We start from the raw sequence: 25,038 nt of genomic DNA, 5'->3' as shown, positions 1-25,038 counted from the left end.
GATCATCCTCTGACATCCGTTTTTTGTCAGTTCAGTTCAGTTCAGTTTTTTTGAACGGAGGAGAACCCTATTTTTTCTTCCTTTCAAAAAACGGAACTGAAGCAAAAACGGATGTCAGTGGTGTCATCCGCAGACATCCGTATTTACATAGACATGCATTATGTCAGTTTTTCATCCGCAAACGGATGGGATGAAAAACGGACATACGGACCGGATGACACAAGTGTCATCCGTGTCCGTTACAAAAAAAAAAAAAGGACCTGATCGGGCAAAAAAAAAAAGGAACGCCCGTGTGAAAGAGCCCTTAGTGTGAACCGGTCCCTAAGGCTAAATTCACATGGCAGGTTAGCAGCGAACAGTTGCAGATTTCAATATAGATAGAACTCTGTACAAATCAATGACTGACCCCGCTGCTATTTGCATGCGACCACTCATTTGTGCAGTTATATGCAAATAGATCCCCCAACCAACCATGTATATTGCAACTCTGCTTCCAGAGTCAGTGTTTCTGCAAAACTTTGGCAGCGCATGAATTAGCCAACCAGTTTTGCTGCATCCTGGCTAATAAGCAAGGGATTGTCAAACAAATGGCATGGGGGCTGCCAGGGCCAGTGCTAGACTATTTTGCTCACTAGGAAAGATCGGCTATTTGAATCCCGCACAAAACAAAAAAAAAACTTCAACATTTTTAAAAACAGTAGAAAAAAAAATAAAGCAGCCTGTAGCTAGGGTGACACTGTACTGCTTTATAGCATCTGATATACATGACCTTTCTCTGGACACTGGACTTTGTGTCATGCCCAGAATGTGGTCTAGTGATGTGCCGCACTGGGATCACAGAAACCTTGGTCTCTGTATGTCCTCAGTGTAGAGCCCTGACTTCGGCTCTCACATCCTTGGCCTGTTGTGGGGAGTGACAGGCCTTCCTCTTTGAGGTGCTCCCAGTCAAGGAGGCTCCATGTGACTACTAGGTACCCTGCCAAGCATAATGCACTATGGACCATTGCTGCCATTGTCACCACCCATGGGCACATCATCTGAAGAGCAACACCCGGGCCCTCCAGACCTGTTGGAGGAGGAGGAGGGGGATAGTACTCACCAGGGCTCCCCCTCTGTTGAGAGCCAGTGGCGGAGGCAATTAAGGCCTACAGCAGCACACCCAGCAGAGGGAAGTGGTCCTCTAGTACCATCAGAGGTACAGCGTCTTCCCTACCCCCCACGGAACTGCCACAGTTGGTGGTGGTGTATGGGCTTTTAGCCCCTTGTGAGTAGCCTGATGAGTGACCTGGGGCTTTGCAGGATGCCCCTAAAGGTACTGCTAAGGTGGAGGAGCCGGAAGGATCTGTGGCTCACATCACTTCACTTGCAACATCTTCACCAGTCCCCATTGCAATTTTGCCTGGGTGGGGGTGCTATCACAAGGTCCCCATTGCAATTTTGCCTGGGTGGGGGTGCTATCACAAGGTCCCCAACCCCTGGGACCTGGTGCCCTTTTTACATGGAGTCAGAGGAGGAGGAAAGGGAGGAGACCAGTAGTGCCCCAGAAACCTACCAACACCCACCATCCTACCTGCCCCCAGTACAGGGGCAGAGCCAGCTCCTCACATGGTTGGCTGCTTAGTTCACCTAGGGTTAGCTCTGGCCCTTGGGGCTGGGTACTGCCCTGGGAAACATATACCAACAAATAAAACTGTAATAAATTCCATTTGGGGAGCAGCGATTGTAATAATGCTCAAAGCACAACTTTAAAATTAAATAAACTTTCAAATAACATGTGTGGGGAATGCCTGGAACCTGCCTGTGAAGTGGAAAAAAATGCCCCGTTCCCTCTACAAAACAAACTAGACCCTTATCCTTGATGAGGGTCTGGTATCAATGACATGGGGGAAAGTAACACAAAAAAATAGGCACCCCAAAATGATGTACTAATCATTTGGGTCCGGTATGAATTTTGAGGGGGAACCCACTGCATAAAAAGAAGAAAAAAATACATAGATCCCCCCCCCCCCCCTCTCCCAAGAAGCCATACCAGAGCCTTTTCCAAGCATGTAGCAGTCAGCCAGCAGCCTACAGTTCCCGAACAACCAGAAGCCAAGAGCAGGAAGCTGTCACTTTTAGCAGTAGTAGTATATCACCGCAACCAGTGATTCAACATAGCCATGGCCATGATGTCCCAACGATCCGCAGACAACTTCTGCCACAACTATACCACCAATATTTCCCGACAATATTCCCCACGCAAATGACAACTTCCCAGCTGGCTTCCTAAAGTATACAAACTGGTCAGGGGTCCTGATTTATTCCATTAATCATATATGATCATTTCCATTTAAAGTCAGTGACATTCACCAGCACCCCGTTGACTTGTTCTCAATGTAAAACAAGTTGACATGCTAAAAGGTGTCATTTAGTAATGGTAATGGTAGTGATACTGCCCTAAACCCTAATACTGAGTATCCGAAATCTCATGACAGCATAATATCCTATTTTTTTGGTAGGAGCGTGATGTCACCTTGCAGTACAGAAGCTGAGGGGGATAAAATGAGTACTAACTTTTTCTCCACAGGTTTTTTTTTTTCAAATGTAAAGAAAGGGAAGGGGGGCTAATATATTAAGATAAACTTACACTTTACTGAAACATCCAATTTAGGTATTTATTGAAAAGTATTTTTTTAAAGCTTTAGCAGGTAATTTTATTTTGTCATTATATTAGCCTCCTGCAAACCCCTGAACAGCAGAGCTGCAGGGTAATCTTACCGATTGGGCACGATGGGCAGTTGCCCGGGGGCCCCACCTGCCCAGTGACCCAGCCAAGCATTAGTCCCGATTCCTGTGTGCATCCCGCCACCAAACTTAGCAGGTGGCAAGCACCTGTCGGCCCTGCACTGCTGTGAGGCCACTAGGGTCATGGAAAAGGAGCCCACAGCTGCAGGAATACCTGTACTCCCGTCCGTGTGTGTGTTCACCAGACCCAGCCGCCGAACTTGAAAGCGGTCATTAGCCTGGCACTGGGGTACCAATAAATATTGCCTTATCGATAATTTGCATTTTTATTCTCGTGGGTGATTGTGTAGGCAGGGCCCCAGTGCACTGCATTGCCCGGGGGCCTATAATGCTCTTAAGATGCCACTGCAGAGCTGAGAGATGGATACAGAGTAGTCCAATAAGAGCACCATTGCTTTATGCAGTGCTGTCAGTATAAAGTTGTGAATATGCACTTGGCCTGAGTTCGACCCAAACCCCGGCTGTTCACAATTTGCTGAATGGGCAAAATAAATGGCCAGTTTGGCCAATTCACCTGTCCAAACCTCTGGCTGCTGCACCTGGAAGCCATTAATCTCTACCTCCACTAAATGACAACTTCCTGCCCACTGGATTGTATCATATTTTAAACAAATGGGTGAGGATCTCAGGAATGTCAATGATGATATACAATATAGTCATGACTTTATATGGTCAATGACATCAGCCAGCATCCTCCACCAGTTTGTTGACATTGAGCAGCCAGCTGGTAGGAGAAGATCCTAGTGACATGGGTCTTTGTGCCCGCTGGTCATCAAGAAATCACTCATCATGATTGATGTTTGATCTACATCACTAGACAATGAAATTTATTTTGTATTTAAATTGAAAGACAATGTTTTTTTTTTGTAAATGAGTAATGGGGTACTATGTGCCTTACACTCATTTATTTTTGGGGGAGGGCTAGATATCTAAGGCCCCTCTTTTTCTAAAAGGGGATCCAGATTATGAGAAGTATCCCCTGCAGACATTCACATACACCAGACTAGGGATAATAGAGAGATGCCTTTGTCCCCATCAACATTAGGGACAATATGCATTCTCAGGTGCCTCCCTGGCAATGTAACATCCTGATGGTTCAAGAGGGGGCCGTAGGCTTGCTGTTCCCCCTTTTCCTGGCCAGCTAGGCTGCATGCCTGGATAAGGTGTGGTTGGAATTCAGAGGGAACTCACACTATTTTTTTTTTTGTTTATTTTTCCTTTGTGTCCTCCTCAAAATCCATATCAGACCCTTAACCCAGGATCCAAAAAAGGAAAATTGTTAATATACACAGGGACACTGTGAAAAAAATAATTTTTTAAAAACAAATAGACATTGTCCACTGAGCATGATGAATGATGCACAGTGACCTGTCACTACTTACTTTTGCAGGTTACCCTACATCTACTTTGACCACATTTCCTGCTGTTACTACATCGCAAATGTTAGCACCCTGGCTGGCTGAATATTAGGAAACTAGCCAGGAATCCCAGGGGTCAAGACTATATTTAGTTAAAGATGCCACCCAGGATCTCCAGCCCATTTGTTTACATTGAGTAGCTGGCCAGGGAGCTGTCATTTGTGACAGATTACCATGGTGCAGGTCACCATCCATTCAATTTTAATGCTGGATCTATATAACTTACATAGTTAAATAGTTAGGTTGTAAAAAGACAGTCCATCTAGTTTAACCAACAAAAAAATACATACATTTAGTGTAACTTTATTTTATTTATTTTATTAAGAAATGTACTTTTTCGCAGTGTTGTTTTTTTTTTTTTTAATATTTTACTTTTTTGTGAATGAATAACAATGTACCCCTCACTTATTCATGTAGGGGGAGCTAGCTAGATTCTGGGGTCCCCTTTATCTTACATAAGGAAGGACTTCCAGATTCAGGTTTTTTTCCCCACAGACCCTCTCACCCACAGGGCCGAAACTGTGGGGGTAGGGTCCTTGTCTTCTTGCCCCCCTGCAAGGTACCCTCAAAATGTCAAGGGCATGTGGCCTGGTATGGTTTAGGAAGGGCTACATGCCTGATAAGGGGTGTAGCATGAATTTTTGGAGGCCCAACTCCTTGTTTTTTAAAAAAAAAAACAAGTTTAAAATAGAAAAAAAGAATAAACAAGTTTAAAATAGAAATTAAGACAAATAGACATTTGTGTTTAGATATACACTGCCTGATTAAAAAAAAAAAAAGTTGCCACCAAAAAAAAAAAGGTCACACACTCTAATATTTCATTAGCTTTGATTACGGTACACATTCTGTGCCGGTTTTGGAACGGTTCGGTACGGTTTGCTTTTCCACTAAAGTAGTACTAAATTTAGGTGGGTGGGATAACAACGATTCTCTGACCAATCAGTGGCTAGTAGTGACTGCATGCAAAGGATTGTGGCATATGGTACCGGTATGGTACCTCTTGGAACCACAATCGAGTTGGTACTGTTTTAGAGAGCCGAACCGTTCGGTTCCATGCAGTGGAAAAGCGCCATAAGACTGGGATGCCATTAAATTTCATGTGCGAGCAAAAACAGGCATCCAAATATTTTTGCCAATTTAGTGTTTGTATTTCAACTAAATGTCTGTTGGTCCAGATTTAAATTGTATTGTAAACCCTAAGAATACGTCTCTAATAGTTGCTCCTTTTTGCTTTAAGCAAAGCGTTTTATTATATCAGTGTAAAAAGTGCAAACATAGCTGCTGATCCTGCCAGAATCCTTTTGAGTTGGAAAATTCCTGAGCTCTTTGTCTGGTCGTAATGTTCCAAATTCTCTTCTGTGAACTACAGAAGACACCCCCATCCCCTAGACCAGTGTTTCTCAACCTTTTACCAGTTGGGGCACCCTTGAAAAGTATTTTCAGTCTTGAGGCACCCCTGTCCAAGGCTTGGTTCACGTTACTGTGTGTCGCGTAACAAATCACGCTTGTTCCTGACACACAGACAAATGCTCTGATCTTTAGAGGTGCCATTAACTCTTAATGGTATCCCACAGATTGGAAAACATAGGGTGCTTTTGGTGCGGCGCAATTTGAGAAAAGGGTCGGGGACTTCTTTTACTGCATTTCTGCGGATAGGGAAGGCCATTGAAATGAATGGGCTGCCCTACACACAGCACGCAACCACACAGCTGTGAACCAAGGACTTGTTCACATTTCAGGTGGAGCTGTTTTTACCACTCCCAATTTCTCCTCCTTTGGCTGCAGAGGCAGCAACTGAGGGGGGGGGGGGGTACACATGCTGTGGCTTCAGCTGGAGGTATACTCAGGGTCAAAGGGGCTGCACTGCAACCAGCCCGCTACTGTGTGCATTGCACGGTTGCGGTGTGGTAATGCTGCATTTACGGGCCTAAAACCGTTAGTGAGGAGGCAACATATATGCCTCTTTACCACCTTTTAAATGCATCTGTAAAGCAATCTGATCATGGATTGCCTTTCAGAGGAGCATCAGTCCTTGGTGCTATCACAAACAAGCCCTACAAAAGCAGTTCTGATGGCAAACACACACATACATACGTACACACACACACATGTACACACATACTTACACACACACAGACACATGTATAAAGCTCTTTAAAACATTGTAGCACAGTACCTTTCTTGTTTAGCCGGGTACTGCACTGTAGGGGGAAGCAGAGAACACGGCACACTCCTCTTCACTTTACTTTCACTTTTGAGGCTGACGGAGCTGACTCACAGTGCTGATGTACAATTCGGCAGGGGATTGGGAAATCTGGCTCATCTGACAGCCCTTCTCTCCCATGATCCCGCGGCACACCTGAGGACCTCTGGCGGCACACTGGTTGAGAAAGGCTGCCCTAGACTATGAAGATGAGTGGTAAGTGAGTTTTGTAGCACACTTCCTTTCCTAACGTGACAATGCTGCTTCTCTTCGGATTGAGCACAGTGTTTGAGCGCTTCCACCCCAGGAGAGGAAGTGTTCTACTCCCAGGATCACAAGCTAAAAAGAAGGATAAAACAGGTGGAAAAAAAATAAAATGAATGCGGCCACCACATCTAAGTACTGGTACGTTCCAATATAATATATAAACTTTCTGTTCTTGGGTTTGGATACACTTTACCAAATATCAGGAAGGACATTTTGTTTTGAAACATTCAGCAGATAGGTTAACTGCAAGGAAGAAGAGTTATTTTTTACGAATGAACGCTGAATTCAGTTTAAGGCTAGCCCTGTCTTTCCATGCACATGTAAAATAATGACACAAGTTCAAGCAAGTTCAATGAGAACAAATCATAATATCTAGTGCAAGAAGAAAAAGGAACAGCAAGTTGTAGGAACAGTGCCAGGACAAAACAAACAATTATAGTAACATAATGCAGGGAGACGTGTCAGAAAAGATGTAACACACAACAATCAAGCCCTAGTTTACCAGGGACCCAGCATCACACTGCACACTACAGAGGCACAAACGTATGCACAATTTGCTACATTGGTTTGAAAACCATTATCTACACTAGCAGTTCAGACATGATGAAACTAATTTAGGATATGATGGCAACTGATGCATGAGTCACTGAAAAAGTCAAAATGTATGCCACATCTCTGTACGGTATTCCTACAGTTCTGAAAACCTAGCAAGGGGGACGGAGCTTTATAAGCTCGATTCATATTACAACGACAACAGAGCTATGTGAATTGTAATATATCAGAGTAACATAAACAGAAAGTAAAGATCTCTGGTTTATTATAAGGTAAGTGGGAAAAAGACAAGGTTAAGGGTAATCATGTGTATATGCAATGTAAAAGTAAGACATCCTGGAAAAGACTGTCTTGCTACTACATAATCTACTGCCTATTTATCAGTGATTGGAAGTCAGAGAAGATTTACAGATATTGTACCATGATAGTTATGGAGGGAAAATCTGCAGTACTAATGCAAGACATGTTGTAGAACAGTGGTCTCCAAACTGTGGCCCGGGGTCCAGATGTGGCCCTTCGCTTGTCTTTATCTGGCCCTTGGGACACTTCTTCTTCCACTGACCTCAAGATCAGGGCACTATTTCTCCCATTAACACCAATAATGGGGCGCTATTCCTCCCAATAACATCAATGACGGGGCACTATTCCTCCCATTAACACTAATGATGAGGCACTATTCCTCCCACTGACACCAATGATGGGGCACTATTCCTCCCACTAACACCAATGATGGGGCACTTATCCTCCCACTAACACCAATGATGGGGCACTATTCCTCCCACTAACACCAATGATGGTGCACTATTCCTCCACTAACACCAATGATGGGGCACTATTCCTCCCACTGACACCAATGATGGGGCACTATTCCTCCCACTAACATCAATGGTGGGGTACTATAACTCCCACTAACACCAATGATTGGGCACTATTCCTCCCACTAACACCAATGATGGGGCGGCATTCCTCCCACTAACACTAATGATGGGGCACTATTCCTCCACTAACACCAATGATGGGGCGGCATTCCTCCCACTAACACTAATGATGGGGCACTATTCCTCCACTAACATCAATGATGGGGCACTATTCCTCCACTATCACCAATGATGGGGCACTATTTCTCCTTATGGGGCTCTATTCCTTTCACTGACATCAAGAATGGGGCTCTAGTCCTACCATTGATACCAATAATGGGGCGCTATTCCTCACACTAACACCAATGATTGGGCACCATTCCTCCACTAACACCAATGATGTGGCACCATTCCTCCCACTATCACCAATAATGGTGCACTATTTCTCCCACTAACACCAATTATAGTGCACTATTCCTCCCACTAACACCAATAATGGTGCACTATTTCTCCCACTACCACCAATGATGGGGCACTATTTCCCCCACCAACACCAGTGATGGTGCACTATTCCTCCAACTAACACCAATAATGGTGCACTATTTCTCCCACTGACACCAGTGATGTAGCACTATTCCACCCACTCACACCAATGATGGGGCACTATTCCTCCCACTGACACCAATGATGGAGCTCTATTCCTCCCACTGACACCAACAATGGGTCTCTATTCCTCCTATTGATACCAATAATGGGGCACTATTTCCCCCACCAACACCAGTGATGGGGCACTATTCCTCCCACTAACACCAATAATGGTGCACTATTTCTCCCACTGACACCAGTGATTCAGCACTATTCCACCCACTCACACCAATGATGGGGCACTATTCCTCCCACTGATACCAATGATGGGGCTCTATTCCTCCCACTGACACCAACGATGGGGCTCTATTCCTCCTATTGATACCAATGATGTACACCCTATGGTTATAGTAGCTACAGCAGATGGCTGAGGGACTTGTGGACATTGCTGGACAGAGATGGGGCTCAGGTAAGTATTAGGGGTGCTGGGGAGGCTGCTCCACACAGAAGGCTTTTTATCTTAATGCAAACAATGCGTTAAGATTAAAAAAAAAAAAAAAACTTCTGCCTTTTCAAGTCCTTTAAGAGTATTACTCCAATCCAAGAATAGACAAAAAAGCAGTTGGATGGTCTGATATAATAAATAGTATTTAGAATAAATCCTATCATTTAGCTATTTATGATACTAATGTTACAAATACTGTATTCAGACTGGTTTTTGTATGTCATCCAATTATTTATCCCATTTCTTGCTGGTCAGAGAGCATTACTACTGGTCTTCATGCTCCTTTTTTCTGTGCTGCTGTGGAATCACAAGAAGATTCCTGATCATGATAAAACAGAGTGATTTAGTAAGTCAGTGTTGCCAGGTCTGGAGAACTGCCAGGTGAGGAGCAGCCATGCGGATCTGGCTATCGGTTCATTGTTTCTATTGCTGCCCCTTCTCATGTTTGTGGAAAGGATTTTGTGTCTGGCTGTTTACGTTCACAGGAAGAAACTTCTACTGTATGTAGCACCCTCTAGTGTGATAGAATAGATGTACATAGTTAGGTATAGTGTAGGTAAATTTGGCTTGGCTGAGAGCCAGGCCTGGGTTGAATCTGGTTTGGGGATGAGTTACTCAGGGAGTCTGGATGAGTCAGCAAGCAGCATCTCTGGTGACTCCCCCTGCTTTCTGGAGCCTTGGAGAAGCTTCCAGAAGTAGAGGGTGAAGTCTAGAAAGAGCTGTTGGAGTAGTGATGAGGGTCCCAGCCAGTCCCCAGAAAAATGGGCTGGCAGGGGGCAGGCCCTCTTATAAAAACTCATGCCAACAGGGGCAGTCAGGAGGAAGATGGAGAAGGAGTTCTAAGGAATCTGTCAGTTGCCCTTGAGGGTGCTCCCTAGTCTGGGGGTGACCTCGGGCCTGGGGCTCGGGTGCTGGAGGGACCCTCTACAACACAGTGAGGAAATCCTTCCTGGGGGCACGGGAGCAAGGAGAGGACAGCAGGTGCAGGTCAGCACATCCAGGAGTTCTCCAGAGAAAGTCAGCTGGGTTGGCTGGTGTGTGAGCAGTCTGGCAAGACTGTAGAGAGAGTGTCAGTCTTGGAGGACTGTGGAGAAGTAGCCAGGAGGAATAGTGAAAGGGCAGCTGTAGCCAGGTGGGCTGGCGGTGCCTGTAACAGTGTTTCTGGGATAGGTAGCCACAGGGATGTAAGCTGGACTTTGCTACACAACCAAGGTCCCTGCCTGTAAAGGGCTTTTGCTTTGATCTGTCTGAGTACCTTGTCAGATTCACTAAAGTCTCTCAGCTGAGTTTTTCTGCAAGCAATTGTGCTGGAAGGAGTGAGGAGTATATATACTGTAGACTGTACATAGTAGAAGTTGTCCATTATGTTGTTTAAAGTAAGGTGGGCATCCCATAATACCCCTATTCCCATCCAAGTTTTAATCCTCCAAAAAAAAGTCCTTCTTTGACTTTGGGAGACTATGAAAATTCAGTGTGCCTAGCTGTTTTGGGGGGGGGGGGGATCCCATTTCACCTGTGGCTCCCAAGGGGGTGCTCTGCATGTAGAACATAAAGGAGCCAGTGTTAAGTCACCTTCCCTCCACTAGGGAGCAAACTAACCCTGTAGACCGCTAGAGGAAATGTGAAGGACTACGGTAGTTGTAGTTTCCAAAGTGACATAGCCTGTACTACAGTATTGTTCTTGGACTCCAACTACCAGCTGCACTGTGGTGGAGTGGAAGGGGGGTGTTATAATTGTGTTCCCGAGCTAGGGAGAGGAAGGAAAGAGGACTAGCAGAGAAACCAAGGCTGCAAGTGGACAGCTGCACCTGGGAAAAAGAGAAACACAGTGGTAGCCATTCCAGAGCATCAGATAATGTCCTGAATGTTGGTTAAGCCTGCTGCCTAATTGTAGAGTCATGCACTGAGGACACTGGCCGGGGTACACTTTGCCAGTAAGAAGAAGGATGCTCCTTGCTTACATAGAGTAGTGAGAGGCTAATGGCCAACCCTGCATTACATCTGGAATAAAGAGGAATAGTGTTGTCTACAAGAAACACAGTGATAGTGCCTGCATCAGTTCTTAAAGAGACATTACCTTTAGCAGTCCACCATACCAGATGGGCCCTAACGAGCTGGCTAGCAGAAGAAATAGAATAGTATATTATAAAATGCTGAACTGTTATTGTGGGATATCTACCCTGAGGGTTCAGAATGGGTTGTGTTTTATTTTTTTAACAATTATCGTTTCTGCAGAATATAACTCTTATTGATTAATCATTGCAGCTACTTTAAATTAACCTTCACTGTTTAACCGAATGTGTCAGTGTCAGGGGCACAGGAACAGTGGACCCAATACATATAGCTTCTTCAGGGTCACATCAGCAAATGTTTGGGAATGCTTATCAGATAACCTTTGAGATATATTAATGAAGGCTGCTAAAGGATATGGCATAGGGAAGTCTCACAGATAGTAAAGATTTAAAGTGGGAGTCACCATAAGCCAGATGGCTGGAAATGCTTGCATATTCCCTGCAAGGAAGAACCTTATGTTAAAGTTTGCTGCTGAAGATTTAAAGTGAGTAGGAAAACCCATTAACTGACATTTCATGTGGAGTGGCACTTGGGTCCCAGTCAAGAAAGTGCTTAAAGGTGTTTTTTGGAATTTTATGTAGAAAACGTTTCCACTATATTTGCTATCTATTTGATGCTAATCTCTCACAATACACAGCGGAAGAGAGGGATTCCTATGTCAGTACAATTAACCTGTCTGTCATTATGACTAAGCTTATGTGACTTCCACCTGAGCTCAGAATTTGAAGCGTAGGAGAAAGAAGCAATTTTATGGTAATTCAGCATTATACCATTGAAAGCAAAACTTTTTTTTTCCTAAGTAACCTGATGTGAAGCTTGGTATACAAGGAATTGGGACAAAAGCTGTTTCTTTCTTTATGCTGTATGAAGGTAGAAAATACATTTTAAAATATTAGCTGTGTATGATAGAAAGAAAAAACGTATGTGTCACAGTGAAGTCCTTCTGTTTAATAATTCCATTTGTTTGCAGACCAAGGCTTTGTTTTAGACAGACTATGAGCAACCCCTACACATTATGTATGAGGGAGCATACCTTTCTGCTTTTGAAGGGAATGGCTGGCAAATATTGATCATGAAAATGTTGCATAAGGCTGGGTCCACACATACGTGAATTGGATGCAGGTTTCCCTGCATCCAATTCGCATGACAAGCAAGTGTGACCGGCTATCAATGGAGCTGGTTAACACAGGTCTGGTTCGGCCAAGGTTTGCATTCAAAAAGGGTCTTGTGCATCTTTGGGTCCAATTCAAATGCTAATTCAGGTGCAAAATCAGTGAACATCGGACCCCAGGCATGAACCGCGGCCGCATATGTGTGAACCCTGACAAAATTACAAACAAGTTTTATTTTTTGTATATAGTATATACCTTATTTTCAGTCCTCCAGCATTCCACTTTCTTGTTTCTCCCCTAAGTGGGAATTTTAAACCCTTAGCCACCCACAGCCTCCAGGGATATCAATATAGGCTGTCTGCAGATAACTATAGTAGGGGGACGAATTCCAGACCAGTCACTCTGCACAAGTTGTAAGAAAAGCAATGTCTGGTCTTTTTATAGGAAACCCCTGTGCAGAGGAAAGGTTTTGTGCTGAATTACAGCACAGATCATGAAGAAATACACAAAGCAAATGTGCTTTTCCTGGAGTTCGGCTTACAAGTGGCAAAATACAATTAGGGATGAGGTTGGGGTTCGATGCCACAACAGGTTTGAGGTGAACCTTTCGTATTTGAGGTTCCAGCAAATTAATAAACCGTATATAACCATAATGCACTGCCTGGCCTTACAACTTAGGTCAGCTGGTTTAAAAGGGCCATAAAATTGACCTTTGAATAAGCCAGGGGACTTTTGGAAAAAAGGGTGTAGTCCAAGCAGCCATATTAACAAGGTGCTTCATCTGTGATAGAGGAAGTATAGGGAGTGCTGCTGACAAACTGCATTGGTAGAAATTATTGTAGGGGTTGTATGTACTGTAAAGCCATACAGAATGGCATGTAGGCAGCAAAATGCTGTGCATCTTTGAGAACTGAGAGGTTGGGGAAAGTGTTTTTACTATTTTTCATCGTAAGCTGCTTCAATAGTCCAACAATAGAAAACACAAGGCAGCTTTTTTATGCCACTTATTTCATTTTTTTTAAGCTCCTAAAAAAAAAAGCAGTTTAAGGAAACCTAAGAGCCACGACATAGAAGCTATTCTGCATTAAAGTGCATCGCTCTTTGCAGAGTGGGCTTGTGAATACTAGGTAGTTTCTTAGATGTGCATCGAGTATTATGTGAATTGGCCACTGGCATGACATTTTCAAGACAACAAGTACAGTCCTAAATGTAGAGACACAATGCAGTACGAACATGGCCAGATTCTAAGGCAGAAGACACAGAGAGTTCTCTTCCAAAAAAAATTAGGTTTTCATCTCTCTTTAAATTTGAGTAGGTCAATTGATCTTCTTGCAAAGAGAAGAAGAGCAAGGAGAAGAAGGTGGAAAGGTGCTAGGAGACAGAAATATTGCTGAAAGCAGCGGCAGAAACAGTGGGAACCTGCTATATGATATTTTTTTTAAATATTTTTTTTGCTTTGTTAAATGTACCTAATTGATTTGCCCATCCATAAATACAATTGCCAGAAAAACAAAGCCAATGAGGGCAAGAGACCAGCTTTTCTGAATAGCAGAGGCCTACAGGACAGGCAAGGCCTTTAAACATATATTTAGAAAACTATAAAAGATAAAGAAGTATTTACCATTAGGTTTTCATTTCTGATTACACCACACCTATCATATACAGGGCTGCATTTGGACATTATGAGGTTGATTTACTAAATCAGGAGAGTGTAAAATCTGGTGTAGCTGTTCGTGGTAGCCAATCAGCTTTAAATTGTAGCTTGTTCAGCTGATTGGTTTCTTTGCAGAGCTGCACCAGATTTTCAAATCACTTCCAGGAAACTCTGTCTCTTGATCCATGTGATTGTTTTGGTAAAAATAATTCTAGAATGTACTGTTGCAGGGAGCAAGCAATCTTTCTTATCTGCAAGGTTACATTTCAACTAAACAAACCAAAAAAAAAGTAAAAGAAAAAGGAGAGATGCTTTCATGTTTCCCTAAGCTATAGTCCTTCTGACTGAAATTGTAACTAAAGTTAAATCTTTTTTTTTTGGTTTTCGATGGAGTGCACAGGGGTTAGAATGCTTGCCAGTTTTATTTTTGCTGTCTGTGCCCCCATTAAGGAGAGTCACCTGTTTACTATCATCATTGAAAGTGAAAGTAAAAGAAAACCCAAATTTTGGGTTGCCCTGAGAAAAGTAATAGAGGGGGAATTTTCCAATGAGGATATTAGTGCCGGTGACCTGGGGGTCCCCAAGGAATTCCTTTATATTGCAGGGGTTTTCTCTCACTTCCTGTTTGGCTATGGGACAGGAAGTAAAGGGAAATTTCTGCAATGGTACACAGATGGTGAAAATAAATCTGACAAGGGTTATAACCCACCTTTTGCTCTATTCACCTACAATTCCGTTGCAGAAGTTAGTATCAAATGTCTGGTGATAACTAAAACACTTGGGTGAACTTATTATAAATTGCACCCTTGATTTGCAGCTTGATTTTGCCTGATCTTACCTCACTGCACTAGGCACTGGACTGTGGGTACCTTATGGTAAATACAATCCTGATAATTTATGAATAAAGATGGGCTGAACACCCCCCTGTTTGGTTCAAAGCAGAACTCCTGAACAGGGGAAAAGTTCTGCTTCGAAACGCAAACTCTATGGAAGCCGAACAGGAAAAAGTCCTAATTTTTAAGGCTTATATGCAAGTTATTGGCCATAAAAAAGGGTATGGAGGTCCGGGTACTGCCCTGGGGGACATGTACCAATGCAAATTATTTTTAAAATGATTGATTTTAAAGGATAGGTGATTTTATTAATGCTTAAAGTGCAACAATAAAAATGAAAAATGTATTTAAATATAGTGCCTGGGGAGTCCCCTTAGTCTGCCTGTAAAGTGGCACATCTGTAGCATGTATAGAACATATACAGTGGGTACGGAAAGTATTCAGGCCCCCTTAAATTTTTCTCTCTTTTTTATATTGCAGCCATTTGCTAAAATCATTTAGGTTCATTCTTCTTCCTCATGAATGTACACATAGCACCCCATACTGACAGAAAAACACAGAATTGTTGACATTGTTGCAGATTTATTAAAAAAGAAAAACTGAAATATCACATGGTCCTAAGTATTCAGACCCTTTGCTCAGTATTTAGTAGAAGCCCCCTTTTGATCTAATACAGCCAGGAGTCTTTTTGGGAAAGATGCAACAAGTCTTTCACACCTGGATTTGGGGATCCTCTGCCATTCCTCCTTGCAGATCCTCTCCAGTTCTGTCAGGTTGGATGGTAAACGTTGGTGGACAGCCATTTTTAGGTCTCTCCAGAGATGCTCAATTGGGTTTAAGTCAGGGCTCTGGCTGGGCCATTCAAGAACAGTCACGGAGTTGTTGTGAAGCCACTCCTTTGTTATTTTAGCTGTGTGCTTAGGGTCATTGTCTTGTTGGAAGGTAAACCTTCGGCCCAGTCTGAGGTCCAGAGCACTCTGGAGAAGGTTTTTGTCCAGGATATCCCTGTACTTGGCCGCATTCATCTTTCCCTCGATTGCAACCAGTCGTCCTGTCCCTGCAGCTGAAAAACACCCCCACAGCATGATGCTGCCACCACCATGCTTCACTGTTGGGACTGTATTGGACAGGTGATGAGCAGTGCCTGGTTTTCTCCACACATACCGCTTAGAATTAAGGCCAAAAAGTTCTATTTTGGTCTCATCAGACCAGAGAATCTTATTTCTCACCATCTTGGAGTCCTTCAGGTGTTTTTTAGCAAACTCCATGCGGGCTTTCATGTGTCTTACACTGAGGAGAGGCTTCCGTCGGGCCACTCTGCCATAAAGCCCCGACTGGTGGAGGGCTGCAGTGATGGTTGACTTTCTACAACTTTCTCCCATCTCCTGACTGCATCTCTGGAGCTCAGCCACAGTGATCTTTGGGTTCTTCTTTACCTCTCTCACCAAGGCTCTTCTCCCCAGATAGCTCAGTTTGACCGGACGGCCAGCTCTAGGAAGGGTTCTGGTCATCCTAAACGTCTTCCATTTGAGGATTATGGAGGCCACTGTGCTCTTAGGAACAGTGCAGCAGAAATATTTTTGTAACCTTGGCCAGATCTGTGCCTTGCCATAATTCTGTCTCTGAGCTCTTCAGGCAGTTCCTTTGACCTCATGATTCTCATTTGCTCTGACATGCATTGTGATCTGGAAGGTCTTATATAGACAGGTGTGTGGCTTTCCTAATCAAGTCCAATCAGTATAATCAAACACAGCTGGACTCAAATGAAGGTGTAGAACCATCTCAAGGATGATCAGAAGAAATGGAAAGCACCTGAGTTAAATATATGAGTGTTACAGCAAAGGGTCTGAATACTTAGGACCATGTGATATTTCAGTTTTTCTTTTTTAATAAATCTGCAACAATGTCAACAATTCTGTGTTTTTCCGTCAATATGGGGAGCTGTGTGTACATTCATGAGGAAGAAGAATGAACTTAAATGATTTTAGCAAATGGCTGCAATATAACAAAGAGTGATAAATTTAAGGGGGTCTGAATACTTTTCGTACCCACTGTATATGCTAACAAGACATCTTTTTCAGCTGGCGATTCCCTGTCATGTAAAAACAATCATAGTGTCTGTTCAGCCTCTTGATTGTTTTTATAGGTGATGGGAGGGGGCGTCCCCCCCCTCCGGTGCTTCTACCAACTCGCCCATGCAAGTTTACCATAGAGCTGACCTCTGGTTATCTCTTTGATTCTCAGAGGCCGGGCGTGACATTATGACGTCCAGCCTCGGCAGTTGTAAACTCTGCCGTGTATTCGGCTGGAGAGCCTGAGATTGTTTTTTTGTTTTTTTTTTAATCTTAGGCTTTTCAGCCTAGAGTATGGGGACTTATAGACCCCACATCACTTCATAAAGAGGATCTGTCATGCCCTATTCCTATTACAAGGGATGTTTACATTCCTTGTAATAGGAAAAAAAAGTTATAAAAAAATAAAAAAAAAAGTGTAAAAATAAAAAATAAAAGTAAAATAAACAATAAAAAAAAACCTTAAAGCGTTCCTGTCCCTGCGTGCTCACACGCAGAATCAAACGCATATGTGTGTCGCCTCTGCATATGTAAACGGAATTAAAACCACACATGCGAGATAACACTGGAGCGAGAGCAATAATTCTAGCCCAAGACCTCCTCTGTAACTCTAATCAGGTAAGCTGTAACATTTTTAAAGCGTCGCCTATGGAGATTTTTAGGTATCGAAGTTTGGCGCCATTCCACGAGTGTGCGCAATTTTAAAGCATGGCATCTTAGGTATCTATTTTCTTTTTTTTTTAATTTATGAAACCGTTATTCCCCAAAAAAACATGTTTAAAAAATTGCTGCGGGGGGCGTGGTTTGACCTCACAAGAAGATGGCCGCCTAAAGCCAGAGCTCCTGCAGGTTTTCACGACACTCCATCGGAGGTTTCACACGCTAAAACCTGCTTAGAAACATGGGGACAGCCTCCCACAGCTCCTCTGCCATACAATTTTCACGAGTCCGGTGGGAGACTGAGTCAAAGCATCCCGGAGCTCTTCCGTACCCAGAGAAGCAATATGGCAGCATCCCGCCAAGGACAGACACAGGCTGCAAGTCCACTGCTGACTGGATTGCTGCCCGCTCAGGCAGCAACAGTCACAGGGGAAGACATGTCCTCCCAGCAACATCTCAGCCTTAACGGCCTACGCACCATAGCTGCCGATATAAAGGACACACTGTCAGCAGCCATCTCAGACCCACGCCTAGACATCCATGCTCTGGCAAGTCGAGTCCATGATGTGGAGAAGGTAGCCTCTTAACATGACACAGAAATCCATCGTGTGAGCCACAAGGTAGATACCAACACATTGCAGCTAAGGGACCTCCAACGCCACATGGAGGATCTTGATAATAGAGGGAGACTCCATAATCTGCGGATTTATGGTCTACCTGAGACAGTAGACGCAGACCAACTCTTACCAACAGTAGTGGGCCTATTCAACAACCTCCTCGATTGGCCTCACCAAACACCCATTGACATGGAATGAATGCTTCATGCCCTTAGGCCTAAAGGCAGAGAAACGGATCCCCCCCAACGATATAATTTGCTGCCTGGTTGATTACAAGCTGAAAGAGGAGATACTTCGGAAAGCTAGAAATAGAATTCAACTCAAATATGGCGGTGCAGACATCCATATATACCAAGACCTATCTGGCATCACACTCCAACATCACAAGGACCTCCGTCCCCTGCTTGACACCCTTAGCTCTCAGGGCATACACTACTGATGGAAGTTCCTCTTCTGCCTTTCTGCCTACACACAGGGTCGGATGGCACTGCTATGAGTACCGAAGGATCTCCAACTATTCTGTGACACCCTGGGTATACCATTGGTAGATGTGCCCAACTGGTATGCAGATTTCCGTGGTCTCTCAACAAGAAAATATCCACGCTGTGAAGAACCCATGGATGCTCAAGATCTATGGTTCCGCCGCCAAGGCTTTCAACATGGAGTAAGCCCCACGAAATCACCGAAATCTTGGAGGGCCCTATGTGACAACTATAGATTCAGCTCAATCCCTGCTTCCTCAGTTGCACTATGACCCTCTTATGCAAGTTAAGTATAAAAGCTATGTGTTTCCTAGGTAACTACACATACAGAGTTATTACAGTTGACCTTATGCAAACCTATTAGCCTGGAAAAATACACTTTCCTTTCATGAGAGATGCTAAAGAGACTTTTTAGCTCCTTTGGATCTCATTACTATATACCGGCGCTTTGTCTTCCTCCATCAGCTCGGCTGCTTACTTCCGTTATGACCGATCATTTATCCTTCCAATGGGATTCCTACCTAGCTACCAGACTAGTAGACTCCAAGCACATGCTCAGGCCGCTTTCTTCTCCCAGGCCTCCTGAGGAAAACCACCCCCTACGGTATCAGGCCCTATAGCCTAATGGGCTCATAATGGTTTGACATCAGATGCTCTCAGTAACCTAAGGGGCTGATTGAACTGAAGGTTTGATCTCTAAATTCCCAGAGACTTAATTGAAAGTCCTTTGTGGTGTTTTCTTTTTGTTTTGTGATGGTATATGAATAATTTTGATGAGATGTCTGTTTTGGCTCACAACAATGCTCGGTATTTAGTGAGCCTCCCACTGGAATCCCCCAGTGGGGACTAAGTTCTAATACTGAAATCCCACCAACATAAAGCATTTAGACCTCTTGATCTTATTGAAAACCACTTTCATCTGTCTATTCATACCCCAGTAGGAACTCTTGCTGACATACCAGTACTTTACTAGAGAGATCTTAATGTTCGGCGACCCCTCATCGTACTAGTGTAATCATATGTGTCTCACAAACTTGCTGGCATACAATAGGTTACATGCAATAGCTGTCTCATTAATGAGTTGGTGAGTCTGCCCGCAACTTAGCGGGAGGGCTTAGTAACACCATTGATAAAAGAAAAGGAATTGGCAGCACTCCAGGTTAAATCAAAATCCAGATTTATTGACTGGACATCCAAATATGACAATCGTGACAAGGTAGACGCGTTTCACACACTGACTGTGTGCTTAATCATTACTTTAATGATTAAGCACACAGTCAGTGTGTGAAACACGTCTACCTTGTCACGATTGTCATATTTGGATGTCCAGTCAATAAATCTGGATTTTGACTCAACCTGGAGTGCTGCCAATTCCTTTTCTTTTATCAAGTTTTCACGGAGGCGAGCAGGGGCATGCACCTGTGTGAGTCATCAGGCAATTTCACCACCTTGAGCAGTGAGTCCTTGTCTGTTCAATTAGTAACACCATTGATGAGGATACTATCCCCTGCTGAATGAGCGATTTGCACAGAAGGACATCCTCGCACCACCCCATTGTTAGAAATCGGTATTGAACTTTGCTACCCGAATTGGGCTACTCTCCCCACACAAACAAATGATGAGAGGGAAGGAGAAAAAGGTAAGGAAATGGGGAAGAGAAAAAAAAGGGACAAAGAGAGAAAAGAAAAGACCCTTTACCTCCCAGTGGGTCTTAGGGCTGATAATTTCTCTCTTTGCGGTTAGTAAGTGGAAACTCTCATGTGCAAATTGGTCGGTTGATATATCTATGATCAGGTATATGTTTCTGGAAGACAAGATCAAAATAACATTAAAGTTCTAAATGCTGGTCTGAAATTATTTGGTAGCTACTTGTCTGCTCAATCCCAAGCAATCCTGTGATCCTTTACCCTGAAAAATCACACGATTGTACTAAACAAGAATGTGCGCTACCCAAATGTGTATATTAAAATACAACAATAGTGTAAAAAATATACTAATTATGGAATAAATAATGGAAACAATACAAATGGTGCTAACAAAATAGTCCGAAATGTGACTGGTGAATCACCAATGTGCAATAAATGTCCATGTTAAAAGTCCATAAATAAAGGTGAAAATGTGGTGACATAAACTTCAAACTCAGGAAGATGTGAACTGTGATTGGAAGGTGCAAGGTCCCACCACCAGCTTAGCCTCTTACCAAAAGTTGAACTTTAAGGGCATATACGGATGTGACCGCTCCAGGGGTCATGCAACCAGGTGGAGGGTTTCCCAAAAAAAACTCAGAAGGCACTCTAACACACTCGTGCTCCCTAGACTCTTACCGGACAAAAGCCAGACAAGAAGCTTGGAATAATATTGATGAGTGATCCTGCCGGGAATTGCTGGGCTCCAGGATGGTTGCTGTAGTTGCTTGTGTCCAAGAGGAACAGACCCAAACAGAAACCTGATGGTAAACGATCCTGCCAAAAGTGCCTGGACTCTGATAGGCTACTGTGACTTCTGTGTCTGGTTAACCTCAATGATAGGGGACACAACATAGGGGACCGCCATAGTGCATTATCAACAGTAAGATTTTATTGAATACAAGTGATTGCACTTACAGTTATGAAGACAATTATAGCGAGTTCCCTCAAGGTGGAGCTGTATGGCGGGGTCCGCCTGCAGTGCGGACCACTGCCTAGGTCTAGTTGTGATGACGCGGCGCCTCCTCTCTGACGACGTTTCTCCCGATTGGGCATCCACTGAGATAGGAGGATGCCCAATCGGGAGAAACTTTAGATGTAAGGTGGCAAGACGGCTCTTCTGCGATGGATCAGATACCTAGTGTGTGGTCCAGCACCTCCTGGTTTGGGGCGCGCACGTCACCGCTACTGCTGTCATTAGACACACTGGGATTGACAGGTACGGCGGACAGGGTGTCCATTGGCACCTGCCAATGCTTCAGTGCACTGACAAAAGGCGGCCTGCTCCTGTAAACGAGGCAAATCACCATTCTGTCACTACCAAAGACATAATGCTAAGCAGAGGCACCGATCCATGCCTTTTCCTAGTACAAACACCTCCCCAACAGTAGTAAAGCACATGTCAGGCACACATTTATTCCTTTGATTGCCCCTCATGTAGACTTCTTCCTTACCAGTGTCATTTGTACAGTGACAGTTCATATTTTTTTAGCACTGATCACTGCATTGGTGTCATTGGTCCACAAAAAGTGTAAAAAGTGTAATTTAGTGTCCACCGCAATATTGCAGTCCCACTATAAGTCGCCGATTGCTGCCATTACCAGTAAAAAAAAATATATATATATATATATATATCCCATAGTAGGCATTATAACTTTTGTGCAAACCAATCAATATGTGCTTATTGGGATTTTTTTTTTTTACCAAAAATATGTAGCAGATAACATATTTGCCTAAATTTATAAAGGAATTCGATTTTTTTACACTTTTTTTTTAATTACATATGTTTTATAGCAGAAAGTAAAAAATAATGTTTTTTTCAAAATTGTTGGTTTTTGTTGTTTATAGCGCAAAAAATAAAAAAATCGCAGAGGTGATCAAATACCACCAAAAGAAAGTTCTATTTGTGGGGCGAAAAAGTACATCAATTTTGTTTAGCTGCAGCGTTGCACGACTGCACAATTGTCAGTTAAAATAAAGCAGTGCTGTATCACAAAAAATGGCCCAATCATGATGGGGGGGTAAACATTCCTAAGGTGAAGTAGTTAAATTAGTGTCAGAAAGCATCAGAATTCCTTATCATTATACTTCTTTTGAGTCAGCAGTTTAGACAGCACTAAATCCAAAGCATCAGCATAAGAGCCAGGGAACTAGCTTTCTTACATAATTAAAAGCACTCATAATGGAATCCTCTTTAAAGTTATAACTATCATGGGCTTCACAGGTATGCCATTGGTGGATTGCTTCTGTGTATCCAAGGACGTACTTACTACGTCAAGTGCTCCTGGCTGGTCCAGTTCTACAGGAGCTGAGTTTACATCTGTGACACCACCATTTATCTGCAACCTTGCAGTTTCTATAGAGATCTCCCATCATTCCTCCTCAACCCCTCCAACCTCTCAGAAGTAGCAATATACAGAAAGTTTATCTTTTCCTTCTTTCAGTGACTGCCAATGATTCTCTAATCCTCTAGTGCTTATCAGTAGGGAAATTCTGATAACTCATCTATTGTGTACAAACATTTTTAGCTAAAAATGCAGACAGCCTGAATTGGAACCTTTCGTGTTTCCATTTATTAATAATAGTTTATTTCAATAAGTTCTCTCAAACAAAAAATGCATTCGTTTCCATTAACTTGAAATATCCCTCGTGTCCCCCATTGGCCCTTTGTAGTATTATAAGCTGTTGCTAGAGATACCAGACGCGGCTAACACTAAGTACGTAAATATGTCAGTTTTTCCCACTGGAAAGAAAAGAAAGATAACTATTTTTAGTAACCAATGTCTCCCCTCCATCTCTCGAGTGTACCTTGAGACTGCAGGATGTCAGCTAGCAATGCATATGCATCCAAAAAACAGCATTCACCAAAACACATACTGTAAATATATATAATATTCATTGAACGCTTTATATACAGATTCATAATCTGCTGTTCTATAATCCAGAGTCTTGGAAATATTTGTACGAGAACAGGAACATAATAGGTGGAGCTAGAACAAGGACAAATTAATAACCGTGACCTTGTGTCTCCTGTCCTTCCATCCATCAACTTACATGCCTGTTACTCCAGATTAACTTTCCACTGACTTGTCATATTTAAATAGAACCATTAATACATACTGTGCTGCTCCAGTACTAGTTCCAGTGAGACCTTGTGAAGGTGAACACCAAAATATATTCCTAAACATCAGTCTGTTGTGTTCTAACCCAAATGAGAATAAATGCTTTGATTTTAATTGTAACATGCATATACTTTTCATCGTCATTACCTATTTATACAAGCATTCTAATAGCCCCCCCCCCCCCTCCAAAAAAAAAAAAAGGCAAGTTTCCTACCTTAATGTAACCTCAGCATGTAAAGGAACACTTCTAGCTAATGTTTACAAGTTGCTAATGACATCGATCTGAAAAACATGCATTAATATCCGATCATTCTCGGCTTGTTAGCACAGTCCGCACAGACAAAGCTACTTAGGCAAACAATTAGTAAAAATCTTACTTTCATGATTCTTTTGATGCATTTATTCAGTCCAGCCATCTCTTTCGTTCTCTCTTTCTTCTTTGCCTTCATATTCCGTTAAGCCCCCACCTCTATCAGGCCTTTTTTACATCTGGAGTTTCAAAGTGCTAATTACTCAGTGGGAGTCCTGTGGCTGCTTTACTGCTTGTGTAACGGGGACTGTACTGGGATTAACCTTCCTTCTCTGTGTAAAAGCTAGCACCCATGCAATCTCCTCCTTCGCAACAATATAAAGGAGACATCGGGTAAACTCAAATTTGCAAATCCCCTCAGGATATTCAAACTGCTTTTCCCAAAGCCCTCTAGCCCCTTTCGCTGCTCTGGTGTTCCTCAGTTGAACAGCTTCATTAACAATGACATCGAATACGCCCTACTATTCACAGGGCGAAGGTGTAGAAATAAGCGTTTCTTACATATTTGTATCTATAAATGTGAAATCTGTGCACGCCCTCTGCCACTGAATGTGCTGTAGTCAAGTGCTTAAAAGCAAATGATCGCTAAGCCACAAGTTACAGCAAGGATCTTCATTATTTTACAGTGGAAATATATACACAGGTTAAAAAATGACTCTTTGATTTTTTTTTTAATATTTCACATTCCTTTTCTTCCCCGCACATGTGCAAAGCTTTAACAACAAGCTTAACCATGTGACACCTAAAAAAGGGGTATCTTACATTTCTTAAAGAGGAAGTAAACCCTCCTCTGCAACTTGTACCTATAGGTAAGCCTATATTGAGGCTTACCTATAGGTACCGTAAATATCTCCTAAACCTGCACCGTTTAGGAGATATTTACCTTGCATGCAGCCAGTGACATCACTTGCGCATGCGCTCTTAAGGAACGGCCGCTCGTGCCGTTCCCTCAGAGCCCCGTGCCATTACCGTGGGCTCCCGCGCGCATGCGCGGGAGTGACGTCATTGCGGCTCCAGCCAATCAGATGGTCGGATACCGCAAACCCGGAAGAAGGGCGACAGAACATGTCGCCCATGAGATAGGTAAGCAGTCGGCACTGCGGGGCTTCGTTCTTAGGTAAGTATTTCATAATGAGCTAGTATACAATGCATACTAGCTCATTATGTGTTTTCATTTCAGGTGTTTGTTTTTTTTTTTTGTAAATTCGGAGGTTTACAACCTCTTTAAATAGGTGCATGCAATTTTA

The 25,038-nt window shown here is 43.1% G+C and overlaps 1 protein-coding gene across 4 annotated transcripts in view; it reads right to left on the bottom strand.

Moving 5' to 3' along the window:
* The window catches only part of NOS1 (nitric oxide synthase 1), a gene marked incomplete at its 3' end in the record, with an annotated part of 435,619 nt that extends 411,542 nt beyond the window's left edge, over positions 1-24,077 (bottom strand). For 2 of the 4 annotated variants that reach the window (XM_082252128.1, XM_082252134.1), the window contains exons 1-2: positions 23,859-24,077; positions 23,696-23,763 (exon numbers count right to left, since the gene is read on the bottom strand). The remainder of the gene's footprint in view (positions 1-23,695; positions 23,764-23,858) is intronic. The other 2 variants (XM_082252133.1, XM_082252130.1) reach the window with 2 other exon arrangements.
* Between the last annotated feature and the right edge of the window lie 961 nt (positions 24,078-25,038).

This window comes from Pelophylax lessonae (genome assembly GCF_965119305.1).
Source record: "Pelophylax lessonae genome assembly, chromosome: 1".
NCBI lineage: Eukaryota > Metazoa > Chordata > Amphibia > Anura > Ranidae > Pelophylax > Pelophylax lessonae.
The sequence above is the reverse complement of the archived record's forward strand: the minus strand, read 5'-3'. Positions and strand labels throughout refer to the sequence as shown.